At 47.7% G+C, this 12,620-nt stretch overlaps 1 protein-coding gene across 26 annotated transcripts in view; it reads left to right on the plus strand.

The window, feature by feature from the left end:
- The window catches only part of TOX2 (TOX high mobility group box family member 2), a 248,945-nt gene that overhangs the window by 142,657 nt on the left and 93,668 nt on the right, over positions 1-12,620 (plus strand). The window lies entirely within an intron of this gene.

Here is a 12,620-nt window from a genome sequence, read left to right on the forward strand (position 1 = left end):
AAAATCATTTCCTGGGTTATCTGGTAGTGACAAAAGGAAGTGAACTTGGTACTTTGTCTGTGTTAGGTTTTGGGGTTAGAGGCATCAGTGCCAAGTTCAGGTGACCTAGAAAACCTTTCTAGGTCAAATCACAATTTCAAAAGATATTTTTTCTTTTCCTTTCTTTTTTTTTTTTTAACCGCCCTACGATTGAACGCTGTCGTTGACATATTTCCCTTCCAACAATACCAGCCCTTTGTGGCATGATTGAGGTCTTGTTTTGTAGCACTGGGGAGAAAATATCTTCCAAATCATCTGCTTCTCATTGTCTCAGTCACACTCACTCCCCCCATCCCCATGCCACAGTCCCCCTCCTCCCCCCGACGTATGCTCATGTGGCTTTTAGTTAATTGTCTTTGGCAAGGATCAGTTCTGGGACTTGTTCCCAACCACTCAGATGATGGATAATTGTCAGGCACAAATACTGGCCGCTCTGGGCAGCCTGAGGCTCTAGACTGCTGACCGCAGCCCAGGCTCTGGGCAGCAGGCTGAAAGCGGGTCGCTCTGTGCCTTTGTGAATAGCAGCCAAAGCCATAGAAGTAGCACAGCCCAGTCGTGAGAGCACGGGCTCTGGAGGTGAATATCCTGGCTTTGAGTCCTGACTTCCACCACTTACTAGCTGTGTGGCCTTGGGCAAGCAGCTTAACCTCGCTTGACCTCAGTTTCCTCATCTGTAAAATGGGAGCCTTAGAAGTGGTAACTCAGTGGGAGGGGTGGGGAGGGAGGTGCAAGAGGGTGGGGACATATGTATACATATAGCTGATTCACTCTGTTGTGCAGCAGAAGATAACACAACATTGAAAGCAGTTTTACGCCAATTAAAAAAGTAGCAGCTCACCTTGCAGGGTTGTTGTAAGGATTATATGAGTTAAAAACAACCAAAGAGAATGGCTAACCACTCCAGTACTCTTGCCTGGAGAATTCCATGGACAGAGGAGCCTGGCGGGCTACAGTCCACGGGGTCGCAAAGAGTTGGACACGACTGAGCGACTTACACTTTCACTAACATATTAAGCAGGCTGTAAATGTTGCACAATTTAGTTACAATGAACAGATGATCATAGCTGTAGTGGAAGCTGTTGTAAATCACTCAGATCCCTCCCTGACTAAGATGCTTATCCTGCTAGCTGTGAGGAGTGATGGCTACTGCTACTCACAGCCAAGTCTCTCTCTGGGTATTAGTCGCCTTTGGTGGAAGGAGGAGCCTTGTCCAGGGTTATCAAACACCCTTCTCTCCCGCAGCCTGGACCCAGTGGCTGGCCCGCTTGGGAATGCAGTGACTCCTGCCTCATCTCTGCAGAGCCGTCCCAGCTCCAGAGTCTCCTTGGGACAGACTGAAGCCTCTGTTTTTGACTGCATCACAGTTCAACTTGCCCTCTGCCCTCCATCTTCCCTTGCTCTTCTATAGTGCTCCCCGATAAACATCCAGCTGGCAGATTTCACTCTGAGTCTGTTTCCATGGAACTTGCCCTAAAACATCAGTTCATCATCAGATGTGAATGGAGCTTGATATGCATTTTAAAGCAAGCATTTATTTCCCTTACTTGTTTTTCCAGAAGCTCTTTGAGGCGTGGCCTCAGAGTTCTCCACCACCCTTGATCCCCATCTCTGGGTGGGCGCCCCTTGCACACTCCAGACTTTTCTTGGCAAGCTCCCTCTGCTCCCAGGGTCCTGGCTGAACCTTTGAATGGGGGTCAGTGGCTTCAGGACCACTCTTCAGGTGGGGAAGAGAAAGCTCTTAGCTCCTGGATAAACTGACAAACTTAAAACTGACTGCACTGCAAGGGTCCCAGAGAGCCTCACCCATTCAACCCCTCCATGTCCCAGTGGGGGAACAGAGGCCCAGTGAGAAGAAGGCCTTGTTCAAGGCCACACAACGAGTAGGTGCCTCTCCTCTCCGCTCTTGGAGCAGAGGGTGCTATGGGGAAATAGTGGGGCAGGCTGGTCTTAGGAGTCAGACATGTGGCAGTTGGTTATAGTATTGTTGTTGTTGCGTTAGTTGCTCATTCGTGTCCGACTCTTTATGACCCCATGGACTGTAGCCCACCAGGCCCCTCTGTCCATGGGATTTCCCAGGCAAGAATACTAGAGTGGGTTGCCATTTCCTTCTCCAGAAGATCTTCCCAATGCAGGGATCAAACCTGGGTCTCCCACATTGCAGGCAGATTCTTTACTATCTGAGCCACCAGAGAAGCCCAGTTACAGCATCAGGGTCCAATAAATGCTTCCATAGCTTCCCCCCAGCAGAGGGGCAGCCAGCCTGATTTGGGAGTGGGTATCAGCAATGGCTTCCTGGAAGGGACAGTGTGGGAGTCAAAGGGAGCTGACAGCAAGGAACAGATTGAGATGGGAGAATTTCAGGTGGAGAGTTCAGAGCTGCAGAGGCCAAGAGGGAGGTAAAGCATGGTCCATGCAGGGAGGTCCACACATCTCCGAAAAGAGCAAGGGAGGAATGTGAGAGAGGGATGGGAGGCCAGCCTCAATGGTCAGGCTGGCAGGACTCAGGTCCTTAAGTGCTTTGAATGCTACAGTAAAGCATTTTGATCCCCCCCGCAGTGGGAAAGATGGACCTTGAAGGAGAGTCACCTGGACAGAACCAGACAGGGTCCTTATCAGTCATGATCTCCATTGGCCCCTCACTGCCCAATCGAGTCTGTGTATAGTCTGTCATTGTGGAATAGATGAGTGGGCACAGGAGTGCATGAAAGGTTCTGGAGAAAGATGGTGCCGGGTGTAATGCGAGGGATGGGTGAGAGCAGGGACAGCTCCTGAGGGGAGAGGGCTTATTGTTCAAAACTGAGAGTGTGGGTCCCTCTTCCACACCCTAGAGACACCCACTGGCTTCAGCTTAGGTGAGACTCTGGGTCATAAGGGCTGAGAACATACATGTTGGTATCTTCTGCAGTGGACGCCTGGTGGGAAACCATCAATGTCGTGAGCCAGGTCTGATGGGGTCCTGGCCCTGCCCTTGGACGGCCGCATTGGACCCCACCCTGACCCACTTCTCGAGCTCCAGCTCCCTCTAGCCACAGGCAGCACTGACAGCCCCCTGGGAACCATTCCCCCTCACAGCGGCCAAATGAAAATGTTTGTTGAAAACAACATGTGCATAATTAAAGCTTAATGAGTGCTTGTCTGTTTGGAATGTGCAATTAGATTTATAATCGAGGATGGGAGTGAGCTCCAAATGGCTTTAAATGGAGCTGAGAGAGAGGATAATTTTTGCCATAAATCTGCAGTAACGCAGACGGTGTGTAAGTTACCAGCAGGGGTAGAATCACAGGCCTGCCAGGCGGCCAGGCTGTGCCCACGGAGCCACTCTGTCCATCAGGTTGTCTTGGCAGCTGCTGGGGGTGCTCAGTAGGGATCTTTGAGGTGGATCTGCTCTGGGTCAGAGCTGGAGTTTTGTTGTGTCTTCCCATCACTGAGTTCTGTGGTCTGAGCTGACAGTGGGGAACTGAGGGGTTGGTGCAAGTCCAGCTACCCTCGCTGCCCTAGGGGTCGTGGGCCAGGCAAGGAAACCTGCATCATCACCTTGTCACCTCTGGTCTGGGACGTGGGTCCACATTTTGTCCTCTGCTCTATCCCAGAACTTAGAACTCACTGTGGACGGTGACTGCAGTCATGAAATTAAAAGGCACTTGCTCCTTGGAAGGAAAACTATGACAAACCTAGACAGCATATTAAAAGCAAAGATATTTTACCAACAAAGGTCCGTCTGGTCAAGGCTATGGCTTTTCTAGTAGCCATGTACAGCTGTGAAAGTTGGACCGTGAAGAAGACTGAGCACCAAAGAATTATGCTTTCAAACTATGGTGCTGGAGAAGACTCTTGAGAGTTCCTTGGACAGCAAAGAGATCAAACCAGTCAATTCTAAAGGAAATCAACCCTGAATATTCATTGGAAGGACTGCAGCTGAAGCTCCAATACTTTGGTCTTCTTATGCAAAGAGCCGACTCATTGGAAAAGACCCTGATGCTGGGAAAGATTGAGAGCAGGAGGAGAAGGGAGTGACCAGGGATGAGATGGTTGGATGGCATCACCGACTCAATGGACATGAATTTGAACAAACTCTAGGAGATAGTGGAGGACGGGGAGCCTGGCATGCTGCAGTCCACGGGGTCAAAGAGTTGGGCAGGACTTAGCAACTGAACAACAACATTTGTTGAGTGAACGAATGCCTCTGTGCCAGCCTCTTGCCTTAAACATCACTCTCCCTTTATGGGTCTCAGTTTCCTCATTTCTGTTGTGGAGAATTGGATTCAGCTGTTGCTATCTCCAAGGTTCTAAGTCTGGAACTGTAGTGGCTGGGACAGCACCTTGACCAGCCCTGTCCAATAGAAATATTATGCATACCGCCGATATAATTTCAATTTTTTTAGTAGTCATCTTTAAAAAAGGAAAAAGAAACAGCTGAAATTAATTTTAATAAGATATTTTAGTTAACCCCATATAGCCAAAATGTTATCATTTCCGCATGTAATCAATATAAATATATTGATGAGGCATCTTTATAGTCTTTTTTGCTGTTGTTGCTTCAGGTCTTTGAGACCTGGTGTGTGTTTTGCACATAAACACCTCTCAGTTCGGACTAGTCACATTCCAAATGCTTGTTGACCACTGTGCTGTTATAGCCCAGGTCTAGAAAAAGCAAGGTTATAGCCAGCTAGGAAGGCCCCTACTTCCCTGTCCGTAAAATGGGGCAACAATTCTCATCTCCCGGAGGAGACAAGTGCCTGGTAGCATACTCTGCCACCAAAGTTGTATTGATCACTGTCTTTTCTCACTATCTCCTGATATTTTTTATTGATGAAACAGATGGCACCATCCTAGGTGACTCTTGTTAGTGGTGGGGAGGCGGTTCCTTCAGTGACCACAACACCAAGCTTGCTCCAGAGGCTCCCAGCCCCCCAGCAGGGCATATCCAAGGCATTGTCTCTCCTTCCTGGTAGACAAAGTCCCTGGCCCAGGGTCATGAGGTCACCTGCTCTGGTTCACCCAGCTTAGAAACAGTGGGGGTAGGAAGCCAGTGTGGGCTTTGGGGGTTCAGCAGCCTGGACTACAGAAATCAGATTGGGCCCTGTTGGCTGTGTGGCTTTGGGCAAATCCCCTAACCTCTCTGGGCCTCAACTGGAGCCCTGGATTTCTTGGTGGGCAGAATAAGAATATGCAAAGGACTCATAAGGAGAAAAACTTTTTTTTTGGAGAGAAATTGATATTTGATATTTAGGAACAAAGCATGAAAGTCATCATCATGGGAAAAACGAACCCCATTGGACTCTCTGACAAAGATTTTAATTTGCAAATTTTATTTCAAATTATATATGGCAGGCAGGGACCAAATTACATATGGCAGGCGGGAAAAGATCTTTCCCATGCTTAAGACCTCAAAGGTTTGCATGAAACCCCATTCTGTTTCATCTACAGAAGAGAAGCAGTTATATCAACCTCCTAGGGTTGTTGTAAGGATTAAACAATGCAAGTAATATAATATTACTTTATAAGTTTTATATATATATGTATGTAAGAGTTAACAATTTTGAGTGCTTTCTCTGTACCAGGAAATGTTCTAAGTACAGAAATTATTTAATCCAAATGATAGTCATATGCGTTTTCTAGATGAGGAGACAGAGACATAATAACTTAGTTAAAAATTTGCACAGCTTGAAAAGCCAGCAGATTTGAACCCAGGCAGCTTGGCACCTGAGTCCATGTTTGTAGCCACGGTGCCATCATCCTTCATTAAGAGATGGTGGGCCTGGACTTAAGCATATGGGATCTGGTCAGAGTTGAGCCCAAGGCCCTCTCCCTGTCCAGTTGCATCTCTGCAGGGTCTCTCTGCCCCTCCTCCACTACCTCCCTACTCCGAGGTGTATCTCTCTGTGAGACTTCCACATAAAACCGCACTCTCGGCAGGACCCAGGGCGCAGGTGCCACATTTGCTGCCTCGCTGCTTTTGAACTGTGTTTTATCTGCGCAGAACAAGTGTTCTCACGGCCCATCGTGGGGGCAGGCGGGAGCCGTGTAGGCTGCTTTGATTGTTTCCTCTTTAGATCTCCATGAGGCACATCTCTTGGTGTCTGCAACTGGCCGGGCTGAGGACTGTGCATGCATCTTTGGTCTTTGATGTGTGTCTTTGTGCAGAGGGGAGGGACAGCAACTTGTACACAACAACTGTTGCTTTGGTACCTAGAATCGAGGGTAGATTCGGAACTGATTCGAGAGCTATGCACAAGCTACCAACCACTTTGAGCCTTGCCTGTTCACCTCTACAATGGAGCTGGTTATGTAGCCTTGGGAATTATGGGGCTTTCTAATGAGATGACCAGGCATGGCTCTAGGACGAGGTCTGGAATAGAGTAGGTGCTCACTGGCTTGTGCTCCCAGCAGCCTCAGATATCATGTTCCCTGCTCTTTCCCTGGCCAACTCCTGTGTGTTCTCCATCATGGGGCTTCCAGTTGACCCTTTCCAGGAGATTTCTCTTGAAAGACTCTTCTCTCCTCCCGTTCTTCTATGATAGTTTTATCCTACCATGATCACATTTGTCAAAGATGAGGCTGCCATTCAATATCAGAAACAAGATGCTGAATTCATTGCTGTACTTTGCAGAGTTAGTCTATCCAAATCAAGCAAGAGCTGAGTTTTGTAGGGTTTGAGGAGGCATGGAGTCCTGAGATGGGGGACTTTCAGAAGCAGGAGGTTCTTGAGACAGGCTGACCCCCACCTGTGGACGTATAGCTATGGGAGTGAGACTGTTAATTGATCTCTCGACTTTCAGAGGATGAGTGGGTGCAGAACTGTCACTGACCAATTAGGACGAGCTTCAGACAAGGTTTGTGGTTATTACTTTCTCCTGTCATGAGACAGTGGCCAAAGAATGGCCTGTGTTCATTTCTCAGGTTTGGAGAATAGGAACGTGTTATTTGCCCAAGCTTCTCCAAAGGACTGGGGACTCCTTAGGGGCTGTCATTACCACTACAGTATGCCTGGTGTCTGCACAATGTCAGGCACATAATAGACAAGCACTAGATACTAGTCAATGGACAGTGACTGTTGCCCCTTCTGTGACCTCAGAATCCCTTTGCTTTTACCTCTTTTCAGGGCCTGTGACAAGCTTTGTTTATCATAAACCCTCAACGTTGGGAGATGTGTAACTCAGTACATTTTAGGTGCTTGGTACCTGATATAAGGAAATTGACTGATTTCATTTTGCCTCAGCATATGTAAATTAGGTCTTAGACCTAAGACCATGAGTGGGAATGAATTCCTTCACAAGAGGAAGACATGAGGGGGATGAGGTCAGAGTGAAGGGGCTCACCTTGAACAGAAGGGAGACACTTCACCTATTTAGACTAAAGGAAAGGATGTCAGGAGGGATGTGATGTTAATAAAGTAAGGGAGGGGAGAGAGTTAAGGGGATATTTGATGGCCTCCATGACGCAGGAGACATGGTTCTTTGCAAGACTGAGGGCTACTGGGGCTGATGAGGGGATAATAATCTAGCATATAATAATACAAGATGACATTTATTAAACACCTGTCAAAAGTTATCTCCATTATGAAGTATTATGTTATAGAGTATTAGCTCATATCTAATATCTGATAACAGATGTAAAAAACTTTCTAAGGCAGTAATAATTAACTGCCATCATTACCATTTTACAGGTGATGAAACTAAGGCAAGGAGAAGTTAAATCCAAGGTCACACACAGCTAGAAAGTGTTGGAACCAATACTTCTTTGCAAGAATCAATGCTGTTGACCAGGATGTCACACCATACAGGGAAGATGAATTAAGTCCAAAGCTGACTTGAGATGGGGACTTTAAGATTGGGCCCAAGAATATGCGTTTATAGAAGCAAGCTGCACTGGTTAAGGTTGTAGTGTGTAGCCAGAAAAAGACAGACTTAGGAAGAGTTGGATTTCAGTGGGTAGAGAAAGGGAGGCAGAGGGTGCTCCAGGCTGATGATGGGGCAACGTGTGCAAGCTTCAAGGTTCTGGAGGTTCCTGCAGCCTTGATAGGAGCTGAGGCTCAGGGCTGGTTGTCATGGAGGGTCCCGGATGCCAGAGCTAGTAATTTGGAGTCATTGCAGGGTTGTGATCTGAGCAGTGAAATGATTACCAAAAGATTGCTAGTGATAGCCAGGGTGGAAGATGGATTGGGTGGGAGGAAGCTGAACAGAAGGCTTCTGCCGGTGATTGGATCAGGAGGATGTAGGATAGAAGGGGTCCAGAGTCACCCCAGGGGGACTCTGTAGAAGGTGACATCTCTCATGATGGACGACAGCCAGAGAAAGAGCAGGCTCATCCATGTGTCATGAGTTCAGTGTTGGGTGTGTTGAATTTGAGGTGCGCATGAACCGAATGGGGAAATGTTCAGGGGTAAACTGCGTTGGAATCTGGAGGTAGCTTGGCTGAAGATGAGTGTTTGACAGTTGGTAACACGTGGCAACCCAAGAAGCCATCAGCTCAGTTCAGTTCAGTCGCTCAGTCAAGTCTGAGTCTTTGCGACCCCATGGACTGCAGCATGTCAGGCTTCCCTGTCCATCACCAGCTCCCAGAGCTTGCTCAAACTCATTGTCCAAAGCAAGTGTGAATAGAGGAGGAAATACCAGACTTATCTATCCCACCCACCTGTTCAACCCATTCCATCAACCCAGGCATCTCACTCACCCATGCCAATCATCCACTTGTTTATCTCACCCACCATCTCAAGCATCTTCCCATTACCTGTCTCTTCATACTCACTCAGCCATCCCAATTCATTCATCCATCTCTCATTCCTCTCATCTCAGCCACTCATCTGCCCATCCATCCATTCATCCCACCTTCTAATTCCATCTGTCTGACCATTGAGTTGTCTCTTTGTCCACCTACTGGCCCATCTGTCCCATTCATTCCCTAAGCCACTCATCTCCCCTGCCCATCCATCCATCCGTCCATTCATCCCACCCATATACCATATCCCCACCATCCATCCACTCATCTTACCCATCCCAACTATTTACGTCTCTATTTACCACCAGCCATTGTTGACTTTTGAGCACTCAAAATGTGGCTAAGTCTAAACTGAGCCATAGTGGAAGGTAAAATACACACTGGATTTCAAAGACAGTACCAAAAAAAAAAAAAAAAAAGGCTGTAAGCCATCTCATTTACAATTTTTTTTGTATTGATCATGCATTGAGATCATAATGTGAATATATTGGGTTAAATAAAATGTCTTTAAAATTAATTTCACCTGTTTATACTTGCTTTTTAAACTGTGGCTACTAGAAAATTTTATATTACACTGTGGCTTGCTTTACATTGCTGTGGAACTGTGCTGACTTGTACCATCCATCATCCACTTATCCATCCATTTATCCATCCATCCTTTCCATCCTTCAGTCCCTCCCTCCCTTTCATCCATCCATCTACGCAGTTATCACATTTGTCCGTCCCACAGATATTTAATTCACACCTACTATGAATCAGTGGCTCTGTGGGTCTTAAGAATAAGGAAACTGAGGCTTCAAGCAGTTACAGAGCTTGCCCGAGGTTTCACAGATGGAGCTGGCATCATCTGACTTGCAAAAATCAGGGCATCTTGCCTTTCACCTTGCCTGCCTATTTGCTAAGTTTGCTTTAGGATAGAAAAGGGATGTATCCTTTTCTTGGGGTATGTAGAGAGTGGTTGTTGAACTAGAGGACCGGGTACCCCTCTCACCAAGGGGACCACATGTTTTGAGGAGAGACAGACCCTTCAGAAGCCTCTCCTTGGTGGCCGTCATGAAAGGGTTATCCTGACTCATTCGCTGTTTGCAAAAATGTGGATTCTTTCAGATTCCCAAACTCATTTCCATGACAAAACTCTTGGGAAGAGAAGATGAAGGGCTGGCTTTTGCAGAACAATCTTCCAGCTGTAATGACGACTGAAGATGGCGATGGGAAAAGGAATTATAATTAGAATATGAAATGGGGAAAATTAATCTATTCCAGTCAGTGGTAAGAGATGTTCTCCTGGCGTTTCATGGAAATTCTTAGGCCCTTGTCCCCCACCCTCCCGCACACACATTTTTTTTTTCCATGTTTTAAAGTGTGCAAAAGGTTGTGTGATGTGAAAAAAGAGTTTTGGCTGAGGGATCGAGAAGCTGAAATATGCACAGAATTGAAGTTCTTGGGTGTCTGTGTGTCTCTCCATGCTCAAGTCATCCGCTTGGGCACATATTTCTGTGAGTTATACACGTATTCAATCCCAGATGGGTGGTGTATTTACTCGCAGCTCCGCATCTCCTCCGTTCCCTGTGTGCGGACTCTGGGTGCTGTGTGCCAGTCACTTAAAGGGTCTGTGCTGTGCGCACTCATGCTTGTGCTCTGGACCCCTTTGTCTGTGACAGTTGGTGTTACCCATGCTTGGGGTACGTGTGTAACTGAGTACTGTCATGAACACTCTGTCATGTGAGGTGGGCCCCCACCAGTTTGTGTTGCATATGTTGTCACTGTGCTTGGGCACCCTGCGTGCATCACATACCTGTGTGTTCATGAACTCCCGCAGCATCACCGCTGTACGCTGGGTGTCCATGCGGGCGCTTTGGAGCTTTTCTGTGCACGTGGAGGAGGAGGTGGCTCTGCTGTGTCCAGGCTTTGTGACTTCTCCCCTTTGCCCTGGGGGCCAAGCCAGGGAAGCCCGGGAGACTTCAGGGTCCCCTCCCCTCCTTCCTTTCCCCTATGAGGGCTCAGAGGTGGTGGAACACTGGACAGAGGCGGGCAGAGAACAGAGCCCCCAAACCACCAACTTGGGGCCCCCTCTTCACAGCTGCTCAGCAGCCGGTCCGAATCCTGTGCTCCAGGGCACCATGCAAAGCACCCAGCAGGGAACCCAGCGGAGGCTGACCCAGCCCTGCCTTGGGAACTTCTGCTAACTTCTCAGATTTTCCTTGAAGCAGGAAGCAAGCTTTACTCTGCCACGTGGCTGCTCTTTCTTGTTTGAATAAAGGGCAAGTGAATAAGCCCACTTGAGGGGTCTCTGATGACCTCATGGGAATCCCCTGCCCAACCCCTGGCACACACACCTCGAAATCCAGGATCCCTGCCTCTCTTCCCAGTGCCATTCCCCACTGCTCACTGCGGGTAGGTCCTCCCTGCATGAACCACAAACACATACTCGTCAGATCCCTATTATGTGCCAGGCCCTGAAGAATGACTGGTTATGTCTGAGGAGGGAGGCTGCAGCCAGGCCGTGATTCCTGCTGCCAAGGAGCTTACATGCTCGTGGGAGAGACCAAGCCCAAGAAGAAAACAGACCACTGCTGTGCAGCATCTCCCTAATTGTGTGATCTTGGACAACTGTTTATCTTCTCAGCCTATTTCCTTGGTTTGAAACATTGGTTGCTGTTGTTGTTTTAGCCACTCAGTTGTGTCCAACTCTTTGCAACCCCTATGGACTGTAGTCTACCAGGTTCCTCTGTCCATGGGATTCTCCAGGCAGGAAGGCTGGAGTGGGTTGCCATTTCCTTCTCCAGGGGATCTTCCCCACCCAGGGATCAAACCCAAGTCTCCTGCATTGGCAGGCGGATTCTTTACCACTGAGTCACTAGGAAAGCCCAAAATGTTGGTTGTTGCGAAGGTTAAATGAGTTCTTTTATGGAAAGCATTTTGCTCGGTGCCAAGTATATTCATTCATTCACCCAATGAACAAACACTCACCAAGTATTTGTTCATCGCCTGCTGTGCATGTTGGGGGGTGGGATTGGGGTGGGGAGAGAGAGCAGATCAGGGTGGCTCTGTTCTAGCCAGGAGTTAATAAATGAGATATTACACAGAGTTTGGGGGCATATCTTTTAACCTACATTAAAAGATAGCCCTGTATTTTTAACATACACCATACTGTTTGATGACTATTGCTTTATAGAATGTTTCAAATACGTTGTTAAATTTAGTCCCCTCTGACTTCCCTAGTGGCTTAGGGTACAGTTGACAATACAGGGAACCAGGGTTTAGTCCCTGGTCTGGGAAGATGCCACAAGCCGTTGGGTGACTAAGCCCGTGCACTGCAACTGCTGAGCCTGCATTCTGGGGCTTACGTGCCACAACTACTGAAACCCGCTTGCCTGGAGTCCGTGCTCTGCGACAAGAGAAACCACCGCAATGAGAAGCCCATACACTGCAGCTAGAGAGTAGCCCCTGCATGCTGCAACTAGAGGAAGCCCAGCAACAAAGACCCACCTAACCAAAAATATCCCAAAGAAAGGCAATGCCAAGGAATGCTCAAACTACCACACAATTGCAGTCATCTCACATGCTAGCAAATTCTCTAAGCCAGGCTTCAACAATACATGAACCGTGAACTTCCAGATGTTCAAGCTGGTTTTAGAAAAGGCAGAGGAACCAGAGATCAAATTGCCAACATCCGCTGGATCATCGAAAAAGCAAGAGTTCCAGAAAGACATCTATTTCTGCTTTATTGACTATTCCAAAGCCTTTGACTGTGGGATCACAATTAACTGTGGAAAATTCTGAAAGAGATGGGAATACCAGACCACCTAACCCACCTCTTGAGAAATCTGCATACAGATCAGGAAGCAACAGTTAGAACTGGA

The sequence above is a fragment of the Giraffa tippelskirchi genome, chromosome 13 (assembly GCF_054371585.1).
Source record: "Giraffa tippelskirchi isolate mGirTip1 chromosome 13, T2T-mGirTip1v1.2.pri, whole genome shotgun sequence".
NCBI classification, from domain to species: Eukaryota; Metazoa; Chordata; class Mammalia; order Artiodactyla; family Giraffidae; genus Giraffa; species Giraffa tippelskirchi.